A 24,531-nucleotide genomic window follows, 5' to 3' on the forward strand; every position below is an offset into this window, starting at 1 on the left:
CATCAAGTTGTGACCAGTTATGTCCAAACAGCTCAGAGTGGTCGACTTTCCGGATTTGCTTCCACACATCAGCTGGTAGACATAACCCGAAAAACAAGTCGATGTCAGCTAGAGTCATAATCGTCGATCCTAGGGCCGTACCCAACTCAGTATAGAAGGCAGTGGGGTTTTTACGTAGGTCAGGCAGAGATTTCCGGAAGGTCAGAATCTCTTGCCGGTCCCATGGTTGGTAGACCCAATTGTACACTACCCTTCCCTTTGCATCTTTGTTGTTTGCGTCATCGTGAGTCCCTTCACCTCGTGGAGGAACCCAGTAAGGGGCAGCCTCTCGTATCGGCATCATGGTGTTAGGTCGTTCAGTTTGTGGGTCGGTTGCTACGGATGTAGTGGATTCGATTTTTGGCTTTTGTTCAGTGAGGTGGCGGAAAACCTCAAGCGTACGCGCAAGGAGGTCCGTCACGTCACTCTCACTCTCATCCCCGATATCGACCTTCCGGTACAGAGTCGTTAGGCTCTGGGGACCTTTTTCTTGATATCGGTCCTCGTATGCGTTTAAGACGTGGTAACACAGTTGTACAGTAAAGTGTCGTCTGTGACTCCCTGTATAAGAATTAAACACATCCGTGATGGACTCTTCATCTTCCCTCTTCTCTACCAGTATCTTTGCTATCTTGTCGACCCCTGCTCGTTCATGTTTGCTTAGTCTATATGTTCTAGCAGGACCAACCCTTCGGGCTTCTGGGTCGCCCAGCGTTGTCGTTTGTGTAGCATCCGATACAAGGAGTTCAGCCGGCACGGAGGCCATGGGGGCTGAAGCCGTGGTGCTACTCTCGCTTGTACCTGGGGATAGTGGGTGCTGTGCTAAGGGTTGGGAAGGGGCATATGGAGGGGGCATGTGGATGATCGGAGGACCTAGCAGCAGATCATCGTTGGTTCGCTGTTTCGAGTGTAATTCAGGGTAGAGAGTGGAGGGTGTTCTAACCAGACACTGGCTTGATGTTTCTATTTCTAGCTTCTGTTTGGTATCCTCTCTTTCTTTTATCTCTTTCTCTAGTTTCTGGGCCGCTAGGTGGGCTGCTTTCCGCAGCTCTTTTCCCAACCTACTCTCAGTTCTCTTTTTGCGTTGTTCGGCTTCTTTTCGCCACATGCCGAAGCTGTCAAGCATAGTGGGCGTCGTCTTGTTTTTACCAAGGGCTGTTTCTAGTGCGATTATTCTATCGTTTTCGAAGGATCCTATCAGTGGCCACTGACTTTCTCGATCCTTTTTCGTATATTTATGCCACAGCTGGCTATAGGCTATAGCGACTAATCCATGCTTCGTGAACATGTCCTTATTAGGGGTGCCCTCCAGCGGAGCCGGATGGTTCATCTCTAATAAGCGGTCCGGGCTAAACAGGCTACTAACCAGTGGGGAGAAGACAGGCATGACGGATCACAATGGGGATAATAGTCAGCACTACCTATCTTATCACTGCGCGCAAAGACTAGACAGAATATTTCTATTCTACGTTGTTTGCACGTAGTGAATACCTCATGAACCAATCTTGAGCAATCAATGTTAGGTCAAAAATAAAAAATCAATATGGTCAATGGGGAGAATAAGTAGGCTCGCAAAGGTTCGCGTCACCTACCCTTTCACTATCTGCAAAGAGGGGACCTATTCTTCCCTGTTTGCAGACAGAGAATCTCCAGAAAACAATCTATAACAGTTAATCAATGGGGGGAGGGGGCAATTGTTCAATGGGGGAGAAAGATAGGTCCGACGGGTGTGTACCTATCCTTCGCTGTTTATAAAGGGAGAGCCTGTTGTTTCTCCGTTTGCAGACAGTGAATCTCCAAATAAATTAACAAAAAGTAATACTAGTATTTTCTCATCAATTATCAATCACTTTCAATTATCAATCACTTTCGCAATTTGTCGTGTTTACACGACCTTACCCGGACCGCATGGACAGTTTCTTGTCTTCCGAATCCAGCGCCCGATCGTCCTCTTCTCTTCGTACTTCTCGTGGCACTCCTGATGGTTCCCAGTCAGGACCGCAGATCACTCGGGAGAGGTCTGTTCGGAACCAGTGAAGTTCGGATGATCGGCTGTCAGACGAGGGTCTATCGGACAGGGTACCTTCCGATCGTTGCAGTCGTTCACTCTGTCGTTAGGACCTCTCCCACTGGATCCACGAGTCGCTGATGGGCCCCACGTTTGGGACGCCAATTGTTAAAAAGGGGTTCCAAAGACAACCAGTAACCAAAGACCCTTTTTGTTGCCCGGCGGTATCGCCTCTATGACCCACCAATGTTAATCAATGAAGAAGCAGGCGCTGGAGACTGGAAGGCAGGAAACGAGGATTTTATTCTCTCCGGAGGAGAACACATCAATTCAGACAGCAAGTATCGTCACGAGGTGCTCTAACCACATCTCTGAGGCCTGGCCTCTTATACTAGGGTTTATGATCTTTATTGCACATAACACATTCTCGTAACACTTTGGTACTTGAAAGAACGTCCTCGGAATCTCCCCTTCGGACTCGTTCCCACATACATTTACAGTTGGATTCCCCACCCCGGTCACAACAGGTGATGGTTGTCGCACAGCGGGGCATTCCGCCGATTCACGGAATGCATGAGTTTGATCGGATCTCATAGGGTGGGGGCTTTGATCGGCTCGAGGGTCTCTTGATGGGGAGGGGAAGCTTCCTACTGTATGGGGTAATAAACAGCATCCGCAGGGTCAGGTGGCGGCCTGGGAACAAGGAGGACAAACGGGGACACAGGAAAAGGGGGTTTGCATCAAAAGGATTTTGAGGCCATGAAAGGAATGAGGGGAGGTGTCGCGCTGGGAACAGGATGGGATTCCGTGGTGAAGCTGCGCTGAAGAGGGGTTTATGACCCAAGGCATGAGAGAGCGGGGGTTGCCAGTGTGCGGGGGGGGGGGATGCTTGCGAGGTTAAGAGAGAGAGAGACGCGCTGGCTATCAGCGAGGGACAGGGAGGCCATGGTGCTCAAAATGGCTGCCGCTTACGCGCACGAATGGGCTTGAAAAGGGGGCAAGATGGCGCCGATAATGTTGACGTTTGCAGTCTAATCTTTAACACCAAGTGAATCCTCCAAGAGTACTCTGTCCTTTATTATTCTTTGAACTGAAGGGGTGATATACACTACTGGTTCACCTCCTATGCAAGCATACCAAGCTACTGCCTTTTTTATCCAAACGTCTAATGTATCTACACGAACATATTTATTGCATCATTGGCACACTAAGCACTCTGAATGAAGTCAAACTGTGCCATGTCTCAATTAACCTAGGGTAGATGACTCTTACGTTACCAAACAAACTACCTGCTTTGATCCTTAGTCATCTGTACCCTCACGTATGGCGCCTAATACCCTAGGAGCCCAATTTGAATAACTGGGTCTATTGACTGCATTGTGCCATTGAACATCTACATAATGATAGGTAGACGATTTGCACTCAACTTATGGCGTCTTCACTTCAGTGAATCCAGACTACTCGCTGGGTTCGAGTTTTGTTTCTATCCAGCTTCCGAAGCCGGTCGCCCGAGCAACATCCGATTGCTAACACCGGATTGGCTCCTGAATTCAAGCTCCTGAAACCGGTCACCATAGCAACGTCCGATTGCTAACACCGGATTGGCTTGTGAATTCAAGCCTCTCTTCCATCATGATCAACGCCTCCCACCGGCGTGATACATGCGTTCTAAGCCTCCTTTTGGAACCAGTCCACACCCACCTGGAAGCGCGCTGATCAGCGCGGATTCTGTTTAAAAGACACCGATCGTTTCGGTTGTGTATCTTCGGGTTCGGTTATGAGGCAACGCTAGGTGCTATTACGGGTGGCGAGCGCTGAGGGTGTGAGTTCATCTCTCCTACTCCAGGGTCACGCTACTGCAACCTTCTGAGCTAAGTAAAAATGAAACCGATCGCTCCCAACTCCTGCTTCTTTTTCTTTACAGGATGTGCCAGGGACGCTCCTACCCCCCTCCCGAGACCCATGGTGCATTTAGCGCCACATTTTAAAGTGAGATGTAGTTTTAAGATCATGTTGTACATGAGTAGGTCACTGACCCTTGGTCCACTGATCTCTCATATTGAGAACTATCACATTGATATTTTAAACCCCCCCCCATCCCCTGTTGGTGTATTTTATACACATTTGTAGCACTGTTTTGCACTCCACTTCCCAGTGTTAATGATATAATCCTCTTCAGGGTTATATGGATGGTGATAATGTTAGTGTTTAACAACAGACACTGGCATGCCACAGTTTGGAGCACTTTGGACAGACTATCAAACTCATACTCCTCATTGATACTGTGTCTATCTTGTATGTCTGTTTGTGTCTGTCTGTGTTTTTTCCTATAGGTGCAGATACATCCTAAATCAGGATTTTGGGGTCTGGACATTTATCCTCCCCCCTTTCTTTGCACTTTTTTCACTTTTTTCGTTTTTCACTTTCACGTCCTCTGGTTAGGGTGGATGATTAGAGAGTCCATACCGCCGGGGTTACACTAGTCCTGATGAATGCCTAGGTAAATTAAAACCACTTAACAGGCTGAAACATGTTGACTGACTAAACTATTCTGAATTAACCAATTCATTACCTTTGGCTGTAAATTCAGACACATAAGACCAATTTTAACTGTGTTACAGGGATCTACCAATAAAATATTTTTTGAGATACCCTTTAGACACTTTTACTTTATCTTTTTCACTGCACGCCTTATCACACAACCTGCTCCGCAGTCTCCTGGCGTCGAAGCACACCGAGGAGGCATTCCGCCTCCGAGGTGGGGCCCTATGATGAAGCATGACACTGACCAGGTCGGTGTGTGAGGGCTTTCCTATCCTCCCAAATAGGGCTGGCTAATATTTTCTTTACATGGCTCCATCCCTGTGGCTTATGAGACACATGTAACCTCTCTTTTATTGTTGTATATCCTTAACTGGGGACTAAGAGAGTGTTTCTCGCTTTCCCTGTCTCTCTCATTGTTTCTCTATCTTAATTAATTCTTCTTCTGCTCTACGCAGATCAAGTTCCAACAGTGCCATTTTTTGTTTTTCTATTTTATTGAATTTAAATGAAAATTACATAGTTTCACCCCTCATAAAAGCCTTCAGGGCATCCCATACCGTATCAATTGCGGTCGATCCTATATTATCTTCCAGAAAAACCGGGATCCAAGTACTCATTTGTTGGCAATATGCATTGTTAAGTAATAATGCCCTTTCGAATGTCCAAGTTTTTACATTAGTTCTCTCGAGGATACTCGTGAGGCTAAGCTCTAGCGGATTATGGTCAGAAAGAATTCTGGGTAATCTGTCAATTTGAAATGTTGATTTCAGAGAGTTAGGCAGGAGCATGTAGTCTAATCTAACATGTCTGGAGTGTGGATGTGAATAATAAGTCTAGCCAGGGTCCGCTGGATACTTTGTTGACCAACCGTCTATCAACCCATGGAGCATGCACAATTCTTTTAAGGCTTGAAAAACTTTTCACTTCCGACCCTGGAATTTAAAACTTTAGTCTGTGGACCACTCATTAGGCAAATGAATATTTAAGTCTCCACATATAATCATCGAAAGAGGCCAGTGTGCTAATTCTTTAGAGACCTTGATCAATACCTCTGGGTCATCACTGGTGTTGCCATATACTGTACATATTGTTAGCTTACCTTCCCCATTGTTAAGGTGACATTCTACTATTGCAAAGCGTCCCAGCGTGTCTGCCAAGGTCCGTAGAAATTGTAACCCCCCCCCTTTCGCTAAGATAGCAACCCCCCTGGTCCGTGTCCCCTGTGTAGTAGATACTATAAGTTGATATCCTAAATTCTAGAGTAAATATTGCTGTGCACCCTCGATGTGTGTCTCCTGAAGGCAAACATTTGCTCCTGAAATTTTCAGACTTTCCGACACTTTCTGTCTCTTCTTTAAATCGTTTAGGCCACAAATGTTCATAGACAGTATATTGATCTTAGCCATATCTAATTATCAAGACCTTCTCCAGGAGCAATCTGATTTTATTGATCTTTCTATCCTTGCAGTCTCCATACCTTTTAAGTTGCTCTAATATAAATGCCGAGCCCAGTTCTCCCCCTATCTAATTCGCACCATCCCCCCCTCCCTCTCCCACCCCTTCAGAACTCCCACGCCCCCCCTTCCCATCTGTTGAGGCACCCTAGGTCCCAGGGTACCCAGGTGCGGACGTCCGTGCAATCCGTCCACCACCTTCCCCAATGTGTCCCGGCCCAATGCACCTGATATACATAATTCAGGTTATTTACATGATTTTACTTTTCCTACCACTCACCCCCCTCATTATTTTTATTTTTTAAATATTTTTATTGTATTTTTTTGTAATAACTTTTTGTGTGAATTGCAATGCTTAATAACCTTCTCCCCCCCTTTTCCCCACCCTTAGTTGTCCCAATATGATCAGTAATTCGGAGTTATAGGTTCATATTCCATTATAATTCATTTTCCTTCGGTCTTTTTTGCCAGTTTCCCAGAATTTCTGGTCTGAGACACAGTTATTTCTTTCAAATAGTCTTGAGCTTGAATTTTGCTGTTGAAGCTTTTCGTTGTGCCCTTATATATTATTTTCAATCTCGCCGGATTTTGGAGGAAAACTGTTGCACCGATTTTCTCAAAGGGTGTAAATAGTTGTCGCATCCACCATCTTCTCTCATTATATTCCCTCGGTTTTGTTGGTCTGGCTAGATCGTAGATTAATTCTCGCAGAAGGAAGTTCCCAAAGTTAATTAACATGGCCCTGGGATATTGCTGGGGTTTCTGTGGATACTTGGGTAACATCATAGGGAATCGGTGTGCCCGCTGTATTTCCCTCTCCATGTCCCAGGCAACGAGTTTCTTTTGGATCGCTCCCCTCAAAGCCTTCGGGGATACCAAGGAACTTCAGGTTATTCCTTCTTGATCTGTTTTCTTGTTCCTCCACTTTAAGCATGAGGTCTCTTCGGGGATACCAAGGAACCTCAGGTTATTCCTTCTTGATCTGTTTTCTTGTTCCTCCACTTTAAGCATGAGGTCTCTTATGATCATGACCATCATACTCCTTCTCAATTTTGCGCAATTCTGTAACATCAGTTTCCAGACTTTCTGTGCGCAATTCGACTGAAGCCATTCTATCAGCGATCTCTGTACAACTGTTTCCCACTTTCTTGATTGCACCCTGTAATTGTTCAATAGCAGCATGGTTTCTCTGACTATCTTTTTTTACGTCATTATGAAAATTCTTGATAGAACTCAAAACTTCACTCAGTGAGAGTTCATCAGGCTTTGCAGCGCTTTTAGCCTTTAACCTTCCCTCTTCAATCTCTTCATGGCTAAGACGTTGATATGTAGTTTCTGCCCCGTTTTTCTGGGGTGGGCTTTTCCGTTTAGAGCCTGTCCTTTCTTTGACATAATCTGTATTAGCGCCGGGATCTGTAGTCTCCTCATTCGTACAATTACTTGGCTTTTGTAGCTTTGGCCTTTTTTTGCCCAGTTTTTTCCTCAAGTGCGTGCCTTGGCCATTTTTGTCCGATTTTCTAGAGTCACGGAAGCCTAAGTCCTCCGGAGTAACATTGTCCCGTACGTGATTACTCGGTTCACTTGTATCCGTTATTTCACTAGACTCGCTGGACTCGCTTGAGATCGACATCCCTGTTTCGTATATGTCCGAATCAGATTCCTCTACTGTACCCACATTGTTTACATTGTCAGCTGGCAGTTGCTGAGTCGCACGTGAATTTAATGGCATATTGTTTGAGGGGAAAGAGTGCTCTTGGCTATTTATGCCTAATGGATAAACCTCATTTTCTATAATTTGCTCATTTTGCCCAGTGATCGTTGTATTTGCCATAGATGTTGTCCTAATTTCCTCCTTGTTCATGGCGGGCACTATGGTTGGGCTTCTTAGGTCCGGATTTTGAATATTTTGAATATTTCTTCCCACCGTATCAAGTTGCTCCATACCGCACCAGTTACCAAAATGAGATCTTTGTCAGTTTTTCTCAAGTCGATACTTTGAATGCAAGGTTGTTTAGTATTATGGTCAGGATTGCACAAACCAGGGGGCGTGGCTTGGACGCCGGAGAAATGGCGGCGTAATTCTGTCCTCCTCCAAGCGGCTGGAACGACTATGCTGTGAAAAGCTGCAATCCGCCTCCAATCCGGGCCAAAACGGGTGCCTGGCCGTCGGAAGATCTGACCCGGCGATGAGGGAAGTTTGAGTCTGATCCGAGCAAAGAGAGAGGAGCTGACTGCCCGTTCGCCCTGACCGGAGAAAGCTACACCCCGTGGCGGAGCCCGATCACGGACACAACCACATGGTCCCCCGGTCTCCCGGAGATCCAGCCACGTCGCACACCACGGGCTATTAAGGCTCTTCAAGGGCAGTGCAGGACCATGGACCCACACGATACCACACGCAGTGAGTAAAGACCGAGGTTAACAGTGTGGTTGCTGAATGCGCGCTAATGGAATATACAACGCTGATGACTCGTAATGGCGGCCACCCAGAGAGTCTGTCTCCGCGATTCGATCACCCTGCGCCGATGCTGTGAAATTGCATATGTCTCTGAGACAAGCGATGTGGTACAAAAGGGTTAAATCCAATGTTCAGACACAGCTTTTTTGAAATAACGCTGCGTGCAGAATCTATTACACTACATGAAGGACTGAGATGGCTGTTTAAAATGGCAGTTCCTTGCTAATCTAACATCGTGATTGTGCAACCCTGCGCCTGGATTCTGAGATGTATGCTGTGGCCTCTGGTGTGCTATGAGGAACTGTAGGCAGGACACTAGAACAAATCAACCACGTTTCTTGGAAATAACGCTGCAAGCACACATATTAAAAAAAAACACTCATTGCAACCATCCACAGAGCCTAAATTGAATTTCTGTCACAGCTGATATTAGAGACACTGAATAGACCTACAGAAACTCTAGGAATCTGGTGGCATATATGTGGACTGAGTCTTGACACTGTGTGTGTGGCGTGCTGGTTGAACCTCTGCAGCAACTATCGCCATTGATATTTACAAGGGTATAAACGATATTTACAGGGAGCACCACGAACACTGTGCAAAACGACGGCTACTGCTGATGAATGTTGACACTGTATGTGTGGCATGCTGTGTGTGGCATGCTGGTTGAACCTCTGCAGCAACTATCGCCATTGATATTTACAAGGGTATAAATGATATTTACAAGGAGCACCACGAACACTGTGCAAAACGACGGCTACTGCTGATGAATGTTCGTGGCGAGAACTGTAGCTTATGTGCTGACACCACACCTATAATCTCTCTTTAATAAAATCGTCTTTGTAAATGTGTAAATGTAAATGTATTTGAGCTTATATAGCGCACAGCTACCCACAAAGGGTTTCCCGGCGCTTGCTTAGGGAACCCGTCCTGGTATTCCCCTGTGAGATAACCCCGGCAGGGTATCCACAAGGTGAAAGCCAGGCATCCCGCCGCGAGGGGCCGTTGTGGAGATTAAGCAAGCTATTGCCCAGAGTCGCAGAGTGTGAACCCGTGAGTTGAGAAGGCACCGGAGCGAGAATTATCGAGTCCGTGGAATTTTTTGAGCCCAAGACCCGCCGAGGCGGGGAATTGAACCCTGGTCCAGGGCCGATCTCAGCTTCCGGGTCTGCTGCCTCTAACCCCTGAGCCACACTTTCACTATTCACGATAACAGATCAGGACGGGAGGTGTCTTTAAGGTACTGCCCTGTACTCTCGTAACGCAATTCAGTATCAGCGCCGGGAGTTGGTGGGAATCAGAGCAAAACAACATCAAGTCGCTGCGCACAACTAAAGGATGGGGGACAAAGAAAACGGTGTAACTTCTAAACGCCTGAAATCTAACCCACCGACGCCAGTCAAAGGGAATAAAGAAATGACGGATGCCATGGCAACAATTTTGAGCAGGCTAGAAGAGGTTAGGGACTTGGCCAAATCCACCAAGGAAGAGGTTGTAGCTATCCGCCAGGATATCAAAGACATCAACTCAAGAATAACGGAGTCCGAGAGCAGGATAGGCAAATTGGAAGACTTTGAGAATAAAACGTGTGGAGCTATCAAGAACCTCTCCTTATGCTCAGACCACCTTGTGAGAAAAGTTGCGGAATTGGAAGACAGAAACAGAAGGGGGAACCTAAGAATTTTCGGTATGCCGGAAAAAGCAGAGGAATCACATGACTCATGCATACCCTTCCTCGAGGAGTGGTTCACGCAGGCCACAAATCTAACCTTCACTCAGCCTCTGGAGTTTGATAGAGCACATAGAGTACCAGGACGAATCTCTAAGGATCAGAAGGGCCCAAGAGCGATCGTGTGTAAACCGCTAAGATATCAGCACACAGAGCAGATACTTACCTTCGCCCGCAAGCATAACCATGTGCTATGGAAAGGTCACAAAATCTTCATCTCACAGGACTTCAGTAAGGAGACTATGGAAATCAGGAAGGCCTTCCTCGCACTGAGGCCCCAACTGAAGTCACTTGGTCACATGTATGGCTTCATTGGTCCGACGAAGTTTAGAGTAACCATACAAGGTGCGACTCATGTGTTCTCTGACCCGAGAAAACTGCGACAACTCCTGTTCGACCACGGCGATGGCACCATGGAAGTCTCCCCTTCAGCTCAACAAGGAGCCTCTTCGCCTGGCCTAGGATGAGTTTAGGCTTGGACCTTTGGTACTGTTACTCTCATGTTCCTGTAGTCCTCATAGAAGTGCTTATCTGATCTGGAACTGATATGAGGGTCTCTTGTCCGGTACTGCTACAGGGTTGATAGCCACGACTGGATTTGAACGATGTCCAATTAGGGCACGCCCACGTGAGGGCTGGTTCAGGCCTGTTTTGTTCGACACGTTACTGGTCTGGTCTATGTACCCTTTGGGCTCTCTGCCAGCGAATCCTCTGGTACCCGGAGCTGTATCAGAACGATCTCTTGAATCCTTGATTTAAAAAACTGTATCACATTGGTTATATCTATGCTACCACGATATTACTCTATTGATCTCTTGAATCCTTGATTTAAAAAACTGTATCACATTGGTTATATCTATGCTACCACGATATTGCTCGTGTCCTCTTGGACCTCAAAGAAGTATTATGCTGTGGTGTTGTTTTGTAGCACTTCCCCTTGGTGTCAGGTGCACCCACGATAATTCTTCTACAGTTGCTGTTGTGCTTGGTTTACGATACTGAAGTCAATGCATTGACCCCCTGTGCTCAATGTCATGACACCATTGTTGTTTGTCGTTTATTGTTGCCTATATACTTGGCTTATTTCTTCACTGGACTGGGTTTGCAGCCCCAAAAGATTAATAGTTATGAGCAAGCTGCTTGGAGGCGGCCTCGTGGTCGTCATTCCCGAGTCGCCATGTTCTGTTGTTTCTACTACTGGGGAGGGAGAGGTGGGCTGTGGGTGAGGGAGGAGGGTGGAGGGAGGTTGGTAAGAGTGAAGGGGGGGATTGTTTTTGCATTTTGTATATTGTTTTGTTTAGTTTTGTCCATCTTGCATCCTAGCTTGCGTCCATTGCACCACATTATGTTCCGGAGCTTAAACTCTGTCCTCCGATTTCCTGCATATTGTACTAGCCCTGTATTCAATGCGAGATATGACACTGCTGGTATTGACAAAGGTATGAGACCCTCTTCTCGATCCAACCTTTGCGCATACGTATGGGTCATGAGACGGTATCACTTGTTGTATAACTGATGGCTCCTGTTATAGACACTCCAATAGGGACAACAACTACAGTTAACCTTAGAATATTATCATTGAACGTGAAAGGTCTCAACCAGCCAGTTAAACGTCAAAAGATACTTGATTATCTACTTAGGCAGCGTGGAGATATAGCCTTGCTGCAGGAGACAAAACTAGAGGCGAAGCTATTTCACACACTGCGCAACAAATACTACACCGATGTGATAGGCTCTGAAGCAATCCCAAAAAAGAATGGGGTGGTGATGCTAGTGGCCAAGAATGCGAATGTGGAGGTAGTCTCTACTACAACAGACACGAAAGGTAGATGGATTTCGGCGAAACTACTCAAAGATGACACTGAGTTCTTTATCACGACTATTTATGCCCCAAATACACACAACCCGTCCTTCTGGGTAGGCCTCACGAAGCAGATCATCTCCATCCCCGACACGGCAGTCCATATTTTGGCAGGCGATTTCAATCTCCCATATGACCCTATACTAGATAGAGATTCTAAATGCGTCTTTCGCCCAGGCAAAGCCCATAAGGCGTTCATGAAACTATGCAATAGGTTCCATATGGTGGACACGTGGCGCTTACTGCATCCTGATGGTAGAGACTATTCCTTCTACTCCCCACCACATGACTCGTTTTCGAGAATTGACTATATACTCATATCTAAAAACGCGGTGGCAAGAGTTGAGGACGCGGACATTGCTCCCAGATTAGTCTCTGATCATTCCTGCGTCTCCCTCACACTATCTAATATCAAACCATCTACCCGTCAATCTATGTGGCGATTCAATGATACTATTCTTAATGACATGAAACACATAGAAACCCTTGACACCGCCATTAAAGACTTCTTACTGTCCAACAAGAGAGGGGACACCTCAGACACCATCCGTTGGGAGGCACTGAAATCCACTATAAGGGGACTTATTATAAAAATATCCTCTGCAATTAATAAAAACCGCACCGCGGCCTTGTTGAAGTTAGAAGAGGACATTTTAAAACTTCAGCGCAAATACCTGATGAGTAGAAACCCTGCAGTCCTAACTGAATTGTCCAATCAAAAATATACCTATAACAAACTTATCAGTGAGAAGGCAGGAATTTGGCTGGACAAGAAGAAGCGTTTTAAAATCTGCGACTCGAACAAAGCAGGGAAGGGGCTAGCGGCTTATCTTAAATTTAAAATTCAAAAGAACACCATTACTTCCTTAATCGATGGAAATGGTACTCTCAACTCTGATCCCACTAAGATTGCGAATGTTTTCAAAGACTTTTATGAGAAACTCTATGCTAGGAACGTACACGATGACAGTGAAAAATTGAAGAAGTACCTCTCAAATTGCATACTCCCAACACCAACGACCGCAGAAAGGGAATCTTTAAATGAACCGATCTCTGAATCGGAGGTTGTTAGCGCGATCAAATCCCTTAAAAAGGGGAAAGCCCCTGGCCCTGATGGCTATACAGCACCATTTTATAAGACCTTTGCCCATATTCTTGCAACTCCTCTATTGGAAGTTTTTCAAGAAATTAGCACCACAGGAGAGGTTAAGGGAACTATGGCTGAAGCCGTAATTGCTGTAATACCCAAGGAAGGCAAAGATCATAAACTCCCCAAAAACTACAGGCCTATCTCACTGATAAATTTAGATTGTAAGCTCCTGGCATCGATTTTAGCAAAACGCATCCAGAAGGTCCTACCGTCCCTAATACATCCCTCGCAAGCGGGTTTCCTGAAGAACAGGCTTTCGAGCGATAACACGAGAATTCTGGCTCACGTTATTGAAAAAGCGAAATTCTTATCCACACCCACCGTGGCAATCACACTAGACGCTGAAAAAGCGTTCGACAAAGTAGACTGGACTTATTTAAATGCCGTACTACACAAGTTCGACCTGGGTTCCCTATTCACTAAGTTAGTCATGTCCCTCTATGCCTGTCCCTCCGCTAGAGTACGGGCTGGTGGCGCCTTTTCCTACCCCTTTAGTCTAGAACAAGGTACTAGACAGGGTTGCCCATTGTCCCCGTCCTTATTCCTCCTGGCAATTGAACCCTTTCTGTACTACATTAGGGAAAACCCTGAAATTGCAGGAATTCAGTTCGCAGACTGTACAATCAAACTCACGGCCTGTGCTGATGACGTATTGGTCATGAGTGAAAAAGCTGATAAGGCTATACCGGCGTTACTCTCCACAATCGAAGAATTCTCAAGTGTATCTGGGTACTCCCTGAACAAGGATAAAACTGAGGTGAAATCATTAAATAATCTGTGTGATAAAAGCATCCTGGCCGACTCCGGGCTTACCTGGCAGCCGAAGAGTTTTAAATACTTAGGTTTGGAATTTGAAAGGGATTTGGTAACCACCCTAAAAATTAATGAGGAGATACTCTATAAAAAAATACAAAAACTCTTAGATGGCTGGTCTCCAAAGTTCCTCTCATGGTGGGGCAGGGCGGAAACATTAAAAATGATGATCAGTCCCTTGGTAAACTACATGGCATGTATGCTCCCCATGACCTTCACGGAGGACTTTCTACATAAAGTTGAGAAGTCGCTCATGGACTTCCTGTGGAAAGGGAAGAAACCGAGAATTGCCATGAAGAAACTGCAACTGCCAAAGCTTAAAGGGGGCTTAGGTCTACCAAATTTCAGAAACTACCAAACCGCCTTTCTCTGTAAGCAAGGAGCTTCCTGGTTTACCGAAGACCCTACTTATACGCCCTTATGGATTGACATTGAGAAATCCATTATCGGCAAGGCCCCGCTCTCTGCTGTACTGACAATGGACCTCTCACACTTAACGAATTCTACATACATCATGCTTAATACCAAGAGAGCTCTTTTGCGGATAGATCGCGCTCACAACACTGGCCTACAAATCCATAATTCATCTTCTGCATCTTTATGGCGTAACCCGTCAATTAAAATTGGCGGATCGCCCGTTATATGGGACCACTGGTCTGATAAAGGTGTTAATGTGGTTGCAGATCTACACGAAAATAACATGCCACTGCCATTCTCGACTCTGCAGGCTAGATACTCCCTATTACCGATTGACTTTTACTCGTTCCTGAAGCTAAAGTCAGCCCTATCCACCAGAACGTTCAAGCTAGCGACGCCTTGGCTAAAATCTATGCTCCCTCACTTTCAATCCTCTGGACATTTTGTCTCAAAAGTATATAAACTTCTTGCACCAACACCCAACAAATCGATGAGGCGCAATGAGGCCAAATGGGAATCAGAACCAAACAACACTGGCATAAGCATAGACTGGGTCAGGATACATGCATCAGCACTCACACATAAGGTCTCGCCGATACTATCACAGACCAAGTATATGATCCTTAACAGGGCTTTCTGGACCCCACAGCGACAATTTAAGGTGGGCCTACGAGACACACCGACTTGCTGGAACTGCTCCTCGGGTATTGGTGACCTTCCACACATGTTATTTAATTGCCCCATGCTTCACACATATTGGACTAAAATCTTTGACTACATTGGGCACACGTTTGACATACACCCTGCAAGGGAATTCATATACATTATCCTGGGAGCTTTAGACCCACTACTAAAGGGGGATCATGACCGCCAGCTCCTGGATCTCTTGCTAACACTAGCATGCAAGGTAGTCCTATGCAATTGGAAATCAGCGGCTGAGGTCTCTTTTAACGCCTGGAGGGAATGGCTATCCTGCATTAGGGGCACCGACAATCCCGCTCTGCACTCATCACCATGGCAGGTTACCAACAAAAAACTATGGTCTTCCTTAGACCAGGCCTCCTTTACCTTCGACCCACCATGAAGTACCACTAATGAGGTCAATACTTAATAAAATGTGGGAGTGCCCGCTGCATGAATTGTACTGGTTATAACCTGTCCCCATGGGCTTACCAGCCTTAGACACAATGTGCAGGAACGACAAAATATACCTGGGATTACATGGTTAGATCTGGATGGAGAGCTCTACGGAACCGTGTACAACCGTAAGAATGCAATGATGGTATATTATATTGTTTATCTTGTTTGTTTGTTTATTCATTTATTCATTCATCTCATCTCTTTTACAGATCCGGACTGATGTTACTTGCTTTATTTTCCGTTACTGTATGTATGTATGTATTGTTTTATATGTACTGATCCATGTTTGATTACGGCGTCACTCCAATACGATTGTAATTCTACTGATGCCTTATGGCCGTTATCATTCTTGTTATTGCTCAATAAAAAAGATTTGAACATAAAAAAAGGATTGCACAAACCAGCTTTGGGTAGCGGGCTAAAGATGGTTGAGATGCTGGGTTGAGAGATTGTCAATGACCCTGTGTTTTTTGCAGCAGCTTTCAAGTTTTTAATTGCTTGTAGACTTTGAGCCGTCATAGCCAATAAATCTAAATCCGCATTTTCCTCTATATCTCCCCGCCATTCATCCGCTTTCTCTTTCCGTTTCGAGCTTGATTTTTCCTTCTCCTTTAATTGCGTTTTTTCCTTATGCTTCTCTATAGTCTTGATTCTCTCCTGGCCATCAAGTCCCATATTTCTATCAACATTGTTCTCATTAGCTTTGGTTTTGGCACCTCTGGTTTCTGGTCCCTTCAATCGGCCCTTATTCCCTTGAGCAGCCGACGCAGTGTGAATATTCAGGGTGCACACGGTGCCTAGCAAGTCTGTTGTACCATCCCAGCTTTCCAGACTTTCCATATCCTTGGAGCCACCAGCATGTGCCGATATTGTTATATCTGTCGTTTGTGCCCCTTGAGCACCATCCTCGCTCCCCTCTCTTTGATTAGGTGCAGTAGGGATCTGTACCAGCGCTGATCCCTGCTGCGTCAGAGTCTCAAGCTGTTAGTGATCCCGGCGCCAGCCATATCCAATCGATCTGTCTGTATAGATGTCTCTATTTGCATTGAATACGGTTGAGTTTTCTTCCGCCCTTTGACATCACTGGCTGACTCCGAGTCCGGTGTCCCTCTTGCGGTGCTTCCGGTGTTTGCGATATTTGGGGAATTTCAACCTTTTAACTCGAGCACCGCATTTAAAGTGCCTTTTAAATATACCTTATTGATTGACCAGACACTCTTCTTACGGTTCTTATGCACACCACTTATTTGAAAGCCCTCCTGTAAGAACAAAGGGAACCAATCTATATTATTGGCAATGTGAATGTGAGTTGTAACCAGGTATGGAGCAGGACCTAGTCTCTTCCGTAATCCCTTCTGCAGCACTTTCTGTTCTGAGCTCCCCGTTTTCCGCTTACACCACTTGTTCCACTTGGAGCTACTATTCAACCCTTTCCGTTTCGATTTTCCCTTTACTCCTCTTTTCCACTTTATTTGATCTGTTGTTGGTTGCATTAGCCGCACTACCCGTGCTTGCCACTAGATGCTGTCCCACTGGGTGCACGGCGCGTGGCTCACAAAAAGCAGAGGACGCTATCTACGTTGCACGCAGAGCGCATGAGATTTAAAGCGCCTGCTCCCGCTCCACTGATGACGCAAGGGGATAAGCATAGGGCCCAGATGTAGGTAAAATAGATTTACCGATTTTTAATTACCGAATTCTACCGATTCGGTAATTAAAAATCGGTAAATCTAAGGGGTGGATATGTAGGAACATCCAGATGTTCCTTTTACCGAATCGGGAAATATCTGTATTTACCGATTCGGTAAATACCGACCGGTAATGCCCCATTCATTCCTATGGGCTTTGAAGCCCATAGGAATGAATGGGGCATTACCGGTCGGTATTTACCGATTCGGTAAATACCGATTTTGACAAGGGTGCAGGGGGTGTCACTTTGACACCCTCTAGCACCCCCAAAAAAGATTCGGGGGCCATGTGGCAGGCATACCTGCCCTAAGGGCAGGTCTGCCTGTCATATGGCACAGGTGTGCATGCACACATGTGCATGCACACCGGAATCGGTATTTTACCATGAAGTTGGATTTCATGGTAAAATACCGATTCTGTAAGGCTTGTGGGACTCAGAAGAGTCCCACCTACATCTCATTGTTACCGAATCGGTAAAAATACCGATTCGGTATTTTACAGATTCAGTAAATTTACCGATCGGTAAATTTACCGAATCTGTAATATATGTGGCCCTACATACCATTTTGTGAATCTCGGTCGGTAACGGCCGAAAATACCGATTTTCGGCCGTTACAGACTGACCTACATCCGGCCCCTAGTCTCCGGACCACCGGCGCTGTGCTGTGCTGCTTAATCAGAAATCTCAGTGTTTCGGCACAAGATCGGCACAAGGATCAACAAATAAGTAAGTAGGCGGCACCCTTCCTCTTATTATTCCAAATGTCCACAAAAGTCAAAAGTCAGAAGTTACGCTTAAGGTAAACAAAACAGTGGAAGAAGCGCTATCGTTGGGCCATTAGAAGCGAAAAAAACAAAACGAAAAAAGTAACATGCGCCACATAACTTACGGCAGTAGCCTTTCGCCAGATGTCCTGCTACCAGCTCCTGCAGTCTAAGTCCATAGAGGGCTCATGGGCACAGAGCACGGAACACAGAGCTTGAGAACACGCAGAGGGTATATCCACATCCACATCCACTGGCGTAACTGTCGTACATCCGCCAGAAGTAAAGGTTATTTTCTGCTTTCTACTTTCTGATTCTCGTTTCCTTCTGGCTCCTTAGCCCCTCTTACACCCACTTGTGACCACAAACATCCACGTGTGTCCGCTCCGTTCTGCTCCCTCCGATCCTCCTGTTTTCTACAAAAATTTTCTTTTTTTGCCGTGATCATCTGACGCTGCACACCAGACACTAGCATCAGTAATCGCCAGTTGCCATGATATGTAGTGGGTAGTTGGGTAGTTGGGGGAAGCAGACTCTTCCTCACTGCATCCCCATTCCTGCTACCTCAGTCCTCAATCTTTAATCTTTAATCCTGCATCACATCGTGGGGGTATTCTGCATCACATCGCGGGGTACTCTGGAGTATTCTGGAGTAATACCAGGCCGGGACTCACGGAGCGAGGCAGTTGCAACCTCTCACTCAGGCGCCATCTTGCCTCTACACATTCTTTTTAATGCAGTTCTAGGAGGCATGGAGGTACCCAGTACTTGGCTGGGAGCAGAGATAGTCCCGATATTCAAAAAAGGTTCTCCCCTGCTCCCAGCCAACTACAGGCCCATTAGCCTCATAGTCGTTTCACCCAAAAAAGTTTCACGGCTCATCTTGGATCGCCTGCAGGAGTGGATGGAGGAACATGATGTCCTCAGCCCCTATCAAGCTGGCTTTAGGAGGAACACATCCACCATGGATCAGATCTTTCGCCTAATTCTACTTTACTGGAAAACGGCAAAATTAGAGGGTGATAGCCTCTACATGGTGTTTGTGGACCTTCGGTCCGCTTTCAATTTAGTACCCAGGGGGAAACTTTGGGCGGTGCTTCTGGAGTTGGGCGTTCCACACGAAATATTGAGGGTTCTGATGAGGTTGCATGCAGGGAACTTTGAACAGGTCAGATGTGGGAGGAATGGGGCGCTGTCATCCAGGTTCCCCGTTGGCAGGGGGGTGAGGCAGGGGTGCGTTCTGCCACCGACCCTGTTTTGCCTCTATGTGAATGGTGTAATATTGCATCTGGATGCGGTCCTCAATAATGATGCACCCAGGCTGGCGGGCAGGAGGGTTCCGGCGATTATGTTCGCTGATGACACCCTCCTGCTTTCCAAGTCTCCTATGGGGATCCAAAGTGCATTGGACGACTTTGCGGATTTCTGTCATTGCCGCGGACTGGAGATTAATGCGGACAAAACGAAATTTATGATTTTCAATCCGCCTGCATCTACCCGCTCGACGCCTATTTTTGGGATCTGTCAGACTAGAGAGGGTACAGACGTTCCAGTACCTAGGGGTCACGATAAATGAAAACTTGTCTTGGGGCCCCCAACAGGTTAAATCTCAACTGAAATTGGCCCAATTGGCGGGGGAATCCTCAAGATGTCCAATACATCGTCATTTAAACCAGTGAGCCCTGCGCTAGAGATAAAACCCAGACAAGGGCAGCGGCTCTCCATGGTGGGGAGCTCTGGGAGCACTCTTGCAGGCCCGAAATTTCCAATACGGAAAACAAATTTATGCGGCAGCTATTGGCGCTTCCCCAAAGTACACTGCTTCTTCCGATAAGGCTAGATCTGGGATTGAGTTTTATACAGGATGAGCTGGCCTTAAAACCCCTTAGGTTCTGGCGCAGGCTCTGGATAATGCCAGAACTGCTGAACTACAGGCTAGAACTGAAGGAAATATTACATTGTAAAAGTGCAGCAAAAATTCCTTGGCTTGTCTTTGTTAAACAGGAACTTGGTAAATTGGGTCTGCCCGCCCTGTGGAATGATCCGGAAAGGGCGTGCCGTGAGGTTTCAGGAAAGTCCCTCACGAGGTCTTTTATGGATAACAAACTTCATACTATACTGTATGATTCTCATGCTGGTACCCTGACTAAATTGTTTTTAACATTTAAAATATCATACTGCTTTGAGGATTTCATGGACGTTATCTATCCCATTGGATCAAGGAAACTCTATTTACAATGGAGATATGGTACATTACCCTTAAGGGCTTTTACGAGCAAATGGTCTGCTTCTACGACCAAATATTGTCCTGGGTGTAGCTGTAGCTTAGAGGATGAACTGCACATACTTCTTTTTTGCCAAGACTACAGTAAAGCCAGGAAGTACTGGCTAGTACCGTTATGTAAAAACATGGGTTTCGTCCAATGTTTGCATGCTTTGAGAATTCTTAAGACAGATACGTCTGGACACATTGTATTTGCACTTTCAAAGTACTTGTCAGCTATGTGGTCCAAGCGGCGATTTTTAATTGCTAATGAATGCCAGGGGTGATTTTAATTATCTTTTATGACTGTATGAACTGTACTATTTTATGTGTGTTGCGGAAATATATGTTTTATCTGTACTCTTTTATGGCAAAAAATGCCGAAATAAAGATTTCAAAGAAAGAAATATATATGTATTTATTCTAAACACAACCCCTCTGCATTCTTTATGAGGTCAGAGTTAAAAGTACATCACAAGTTACTTAATTAGCATACGATAAGTTGCACAAATACAGTTATGCTCTAGGGGCCTCACAAACCATATACTAAAATAGTGGTATAAGAACCACGTCTGGAATAGAAAGTAGGCCAGGGCCTAGGGAATCGCTGGGGCTACACTAAACAACCAAAGGTTGGGAAGTAGTCGGCCCAGGGGAGACGCGTGCAGTGTCTAAACACAGTCGCGAGTTACCATAGACTTTCTATGGGAAACAAATAAGTTACAAAGTTACTGTTTAAGGGCACTTCCGGATGGACTACGACAAAACCCCTTTAGACTAGGACACTTTGAGAGTCAAGACCCATGGGAGCACTGGAGTACTCGTGTTTCCTCACCCAGGGAAGCCGGGTGCATAGGTGTCTTTTGGTGTCGGGTTTCATCGTTGTTTTCTATGGAGATCTGCAAAGAAGGGCTGCAGGCGACCAGAGGAAAAGTGTCCGGGTGGATCCAAGGGTGGATCGGAGATCTGAAGAACCTGAAAGCAGAGGGGACAGAGTCCTGGTCACTAGCCAGTGACCAGGTAGGAACCAGGAAGGAACCAGGCGATGTTGCGTTGATCTCAGGTGAAGAGGTGAAGCTTGTCTCTGCAGCCACGAGGTCCAGGAGGTGTCGACGACAACCAGGAGCTGGATTCGAGCTGTCCCACAAAGAATCTAGTTGACTGTGGTATTGGTATCCGGATTGGACCCAACAAGCCTTGGCAAACGCAATCCACGCAGGAGATGAAGATTGGCTTCGGTGCAGACCAGCAAGGTCTGTGGCGGTTCTCCTTTGTAGGGAAGCTGGAGCAAGCCTGGAGCAACCAGGAAAGCAAGTTAGATTCAAGATGGAGTCCTCCTGGGGCTCACTAACCAATGGACTAAGAACGGGGAAGACATGTCAAGCTGAAATGCAAGAGCGGGCCCCACGGGACACTCGTGGGGTTTGGAGGGTTAAGCTTCAGTGCAAATGGTGCTCGAGTCTGGGGCTTCTCATACCCCAATGCACAACTGCGAGTTACCTCGGGAGTCGATGCAGTCAGTAAAATGCAGGATGTCCAGGAGTTCCGGTCCCATGTCTCATGTCCGCTGCGGGCCTCAGCTTTGCTGGGATCGTCGAGCAGGGTCAGAGATGTCTGGAAGTCCATTTTCTGAGTCGCAGAATCTTCGAGTTCCGGCGGGAGCCTTCGACAAAGCAGACCAGCAAGTTAATGGTGGTGCCTGTTTGCACAGGGTGGTCACTCCTTGACCACAAGGGAGATATCGGCCGTCTTCCAGTCAAAATGGAGTGTCGAAGGTCCAGGATATGTCTTGCAAAGATTCGTCCAGGGTAATCCGAAGTCCTAGGGACACAGCTCCTATACTTATACTAAGGTTAGGGGCTGGACTACCTGGCTAGGTCCCTCCTATTGGTGGACCTGAGAAGGGGATGGTTACACACCTTTCCCTTTGTCCAGTTATGCACCAGAGCAGGGCTGGAGTGCCCCAGCAACTGGTTTGAACCGGGCTATGCTTGGAGCACCTTCTGTGCCCCAGGCAGTGTCTGGAAAAGCATCTGCTGATGCAGCCCTCCCTGTCCCAATACACAAAACCCTGTCAGGGGAGGTGCTGGCACCTCCCTGGACAGGAAACCTATTGTCCAGGTCTCACCCGCCGGAGTTTCGTCCAGCAGCAGGAGGTCAGACTCGTGTCTGTGGAAGCAGCATCCATTTTGTGATGCTGAGGCTCTGTTTAACTTTAACCGGGTAAACCAGTAACTACATGTCTTCTCCCTCTAGAAGGGTGGAATGCTACCCCCGCCGCCAGGACTGGCGGGGGGTCCTTGCGGCGGGCTAGTATTCCAAAGTGTTTGACACCTTACACTGCATGTTTTGATAAAGCCAAATCAAAGTTAGCATTAACCGCGAGAATTATAATGTACTTAAGAGTATATGGTATGGCTATATCATAGAACAGCTATAAGGAGATGGTTCCGAAAGCTGCAGAGGGGCTCAGATCATACTAGGGCACCCTCTCACATAAAACCAAGCACTCTGCCTCCAGGATTGTTAATGCCTGCCATAGGAGTGACTTATAGGTTACTGTGTGTCTATATATATATATATAGGTCGATATAGGTATACTATATCTAAGTAAGGGGTGATTACACCACCTTACCCAGTCTGTGTGAACAGACCTGTGGTGTCAGTTTGGCGGGCCAGCCAGGGGTGGCATAATACATGCTGCAGCCCCTGGTAGGTCTTGGATGCACCTATGCCCTGGGTACCTATGGTACACTATACAGGGACTCACAAAGGTGACCCAATACCCAATCTGGTATGTATCTAAAGTTCATGGTATCAATTTAGAGAGAGAACAGCTAGGCTGTGGTCCTGATTAGCAGGGCCACAGCCAGTCTAAAGTCGAAAAACCAGAATATCACAGCAAAAAGTGCGGGTGACCATAGGAAGCAGACCATAGGAAGCAGGCCCTACTCTCCTACAACTATGCAGTTCTATTCAGGAATTGTTAGATGTAAAACTTTCGGGAAAGACACATCAGAACCATTTGTATAGGAATGTTGTTACACCTTGTACACTAAACATTTCCTAAAATTGTTGTTATTGAAACAGATAAGAAAGACATGTATCGGAATCGTATATATATATATATATATATATATATATATATATATATATATATATATATATATATATATATATTAATGCTATTATACCCGCTATACTCTGAACTGTACCTCATGTAACTATGAAGCTCTCTGATACCCTTGGGTCATGTCGCGCTATATGAAACTCTAAAAATAAATAAATAAAAATAAATATCAAACATATCCAAAGCTTTCATATAGTTTGAGATGACAGCACTTCTTCCTTTTAGACAATACAGGATTTCATATTTTAATGCAGCTCTTATAGATGCAGGGGACATATTATCTAGATGTGCGTTTAAAAACGCACATCACACAATTTCCTATCGCCGGAATTTGTTGCCGTGGTAGCGCGTAGTTATCAAGGCGCACCACTTAGGCGAAATTAAATCCGGCGATAGTCGGAGATATGGAACATTAGCGCATGAAAACAAGCGTTGTTTTCATGCGCTAATGTGCGCCTAGATAATATAGGGGGGTGAATTCAGCTTTATGATCCACACCCCCATGTTATCTATGCCTAACACCTGATCAAAGCAGGCGTTGGGAGACCTGCGATAAACTCGTTTATCGCAGGTCTCCTTCTCCCAACGCCTGCCTTCATAATAGGGTGTTCACACCTCCATCCACATTTTACATGTGGTTGGACGTGGGAACGCCCACCCTGCATCCCATTAGCGTTATCTATCGCCCCCAGCGTGGGGCGATAGATAACATCAAGAATACGTCTCTAACTCAGGTTAGAGACGTATTGGGAATAGTGCGATGTGTAAAAAAATGCGATAGCGACTTTAAAAAGTCGCTAACACATTGTTCGCGGGCTTGGTAATATGCCCACAGATTCACTATTCAGTATGTTATTCCCACACCTTAGAATTGCTGCCATAGCAAACACATTTGTAGAGAGGAGCCCAAATTCAAGCTGAAAGGCTGAACGAACCGCAGAGAAATTCAAATTACATATTTGGCGTCAAATGAGCCCTTCAACCTTCTCAAAAAAGAACCAATACCGCTCTTCCATCACTTCACAGGCATAACTCAATTAAGCCGTTATTTTATTCTTGTATACCGCCAAA

The sequence above is a fragment of the Lissotriton vulgaris genome, chromosome 5 (genome assembly GCF_964263255.1).
Source record: "Lissotriton vulgaris chromosome 5, aLisVul1.2, whole genome shotgun sequence".
NCBI classification, from domain to species: Eukaryota; Metazoa; Chordata; class Amphibia; order Caudata; family Salamandridae; genus Lissotriton; species Lissotriton vulgaris.